This window comes from Arachis hypogaea, chromosome 17, assembly GCF_003086295.3.
Source record: "Arachis hypogaea cultivar Tifrunner chromosome 17, arahy.Tifrunner.gnm2.J5K5, whole genome shotgun sequence".
NCBI classification, from domain to species: Eukaryota; Viridiplantae; Streptophyta; class Magnoliopsida; order Fabales; family Fabaceae; genus Arachis; species Arachis hypogaea.
In genome coordinates this window covers 89,663,043-89,665,983 of record NC_092052.1, presented here as the reverse complement: position 1 = coordinate 89,665,983, position 2,941 = coordinate 89,663,043, and the positions used below count along the sequence as shown (strand labels likewise).

Genomic DNA, 2,941 nt, shown 5'->3' with positions numbered 1-2,941 from the left:
ATCCAGAGATAACCTTTCAGAAATTTTCGAACAGGAAGAGGAGATGGCAGCCAAAAATAATAATAATGCAAGGAGGATGCTTGGTGACTTTACTGCACCTAATTCCAATTTACATGGAAGAAGCATCTCCATTCCTGCCATTGGAGCAAACAACTTTGAGCTGAAACCTCAATTAGTTTCTCTGATGCAGCAGAACTGCAAGTTTCATGGACTTCCATCTGAAGATCCTTTTCAGTTCTTAACTGAATTCTTGCAGATCTGTGATACTGTTAAGACTAATGGAGTAGATCCTGAAGTCTACATGCTCATGCTTTTCCCTTTTGCTGTAAGAGACAGAGCTAGAATATGGTTGGACTCTCAACCTAAAGACAGCCTGAACTCTTGGGATAAGCTGGTCACGGCTTTCTTAGCCAAGTTCTTTCCTCCCCAAAAGCTGAGCAAGCTTAGAGTGGATGTTCAAACCTTCAAACAAAAAGATGGTGAATCCCTCTATGAAGCTTGGGAATGATACAAACAGTTGACCAAAAAGTGTCCTTCTGACATGCTTTCAGAATGGACCATCCTGGATATATTCTATGATGGTTTATCTGAGTTATCAAAGATGTCATTAGATACTTCTGCAGGTGGATCCATTCACCTAAACAAAACGCCTGCAGAAGCTCAAGAACTCATTGACATGGTTGCTAATAACCAGTTCATGTACACTTTTCAGAGGAATCCTGTGAGTAATGGGACGCCTATGAAGAAGGGAGTTCTTGAAGTTGATACTCTGAATGCCATATTGGCTCAGAACAAAATATTGACTCAGCAAGTCAATATGATTTCTCAGAGTCTGAATGGAATGCAAGCTGCATCCAACAGTACTCAAGAGGCTTCTTATGCAGAAGAAGCTTATGATCCTGAAAACCCTGCAATAACAGAGGTGAATTACTTAGGTGAACCTTATGGAAACACCTATAACCCATCATGGAGAAATCATCCAAATCTCTCATGGAAGGATCAAAGGCCTCAACAAGGCTTTAATAATGGTGGAAGAAACAGGTTTAACAATAATAAACCTTTTCCATCATCCACTCAGCAATAGACAGATAACTCTGAATAAAATACTTCTAATTTAGCAAACTTAGTCTCTGATCTATCCAAGGCCACTGTAAGTTTCATGAATGAAACAAGGTCTTCCATTAGAAATTTGGAAGCACAAGTGGGCCAGCTGAGTAAAAGGATCACTGAAATCCATCCTAGTACTCTCCCAAGCAATACAGAAGAGAATCCAAAAGGAGAGTGCAAGGCCATTTACATAAGCACCATGGCCGAACCTGTAAGGGAAGGAGAGGACGTGAATCCCAAGGAGGAAGACCTCCTGGGACGTCCAGTGATCAATACGGAGCTTCCCTCTGAGGAAACAAAGGAATCTGAGACTCATTTAGAGACCATAGAGATTCCATTGAACCTCCTTATGCCATTCATGAGCTCTGATGAGTATTCCTCTTTTGAAGTGAATAAGGATGTCACTGAAGAGTAAACTGCCAAGTTTCTTGGTGCAATCATGAAGCTGAATGCCAAATTATTTGGTATTGAAACTTGGGAAGATGAACCTCCCTTGTTCACCAATGAACTAAGTGATTTGGATCAACTGACATTGCCTCAGAAGAGACAGGATCCTGGAAAGTTCATAATACCTTGTACCATAGGCACCATGATCTTTAAGGCTCTGTGTGACCTTGGTTCAGGGATAAACCTCATATCCCTCTCTGTAATAGAGAAACTGGGAATCTATGGGGTGCAAGCTGCTAAAATCTCATTAGAGATGGCAGACAATTCAAGAAAATAAGCCTATGGACAAGTAGAGGATGTGTTAGTAAAGGTTGAAGGCCTTTACATCCCTGCTGATTTCATAGTCCTGGATACTGGAAAGGAAGAGGATGAATCCATCATCCTAGGAAGACCTTTCCTAGCCACAGCAAGAGCTGTGATTGATGTGGACAGAGGAGAATTGATCCTTCAATTGAATAAGGACAACCTTGTGTTTACAACTCAAGGATCTCTCTCTGCATCCATGGAGAGGAAGTAGAAAAAGCTTCTCTCAAAGCAGAGTCAAACAAAGCCCCCACAGTCAAACTCTAAGTTTGGTGTTGGGAGGCCACAACCAAACTCTAAGTTTGGTGTTGGAGGGTCTCAACAATGCTCTGAACATCTATGAGGCTCCATGAGAGCCCACTGTCAAGCTATTGACATTAAAGAAGCGCTTGTTGGGAGGCAACCCAATTTTTATTTATCTAACTATATTTTTCTTAGTTATATGTCTTTATAGGTTCATGATCATGTGGAGTCACAAAATAAATATAAAAATTGAAAACAGAATCAAAGACAGCAGAAGAAAAATCACACCCTGGAGGAAGCACCTGCCTGGCGTTCAACGCCAGAACAGAGCATGGTTCTGGCACTGAACGCCCAAAATGGGCAGTGTCTGGGCATTGAACGCCCAAAATGGGCATCATCTGGGCGTTTGAACGCCAGAAATGCACCCTGGAGAAGAGCTGGCGCTGAACGCCCAGAACAAGCATGGTTCTGGCGTTCAACGCCAGAAATGGGTAACAAATGGGCGTTGAACGCCCAAAATGGGCACCAACCTGGCGCTGAACGCCCAGAGTTGGGTGCAAGGGCATTTTACATGCCTAAATTGGTGCAGGGATGTAAATGCCTTGACACCTCAAGATCTGTGGACCTCACAGGATCATCCCAGGATCTGTGGACCCCACAGGATCCCCACCTTCCTTCCTCATAATCCTAGTTTTTTTTCCACATCTTCTTCTTCATCTATTCCTTCTTCTTTTACATGCCCCTCTCTGTAATAGAGAAACTGGGAATCTATGGGGTGCAAGCTGCTAAAATCTCATTAGAGATGGCAGGCAATTCAAGAAAACAGGCCTATGGACAAGTA

At 42.6% G+C, this 2,941-nt stretch overlaps 1 non-coding gene across 1 annotated transcript; it reads right to left on the bottom strand.

Moving 5' to 3' along the window:
• Nucleotides 1-439: 439 nt before the first annotated feature.
• On the bottom strand, nt 440-547 carry LOC112767484 (small nucleolar RNA R71). The gene has a single exon (XR_003184928.1). It is a non-coding gene; the product is annotated as a small nucleolar RNA R71 (small nucleolar RNA).
• Nucleotides 548-2,941: the final 2,394 nt, after the last annotated feature.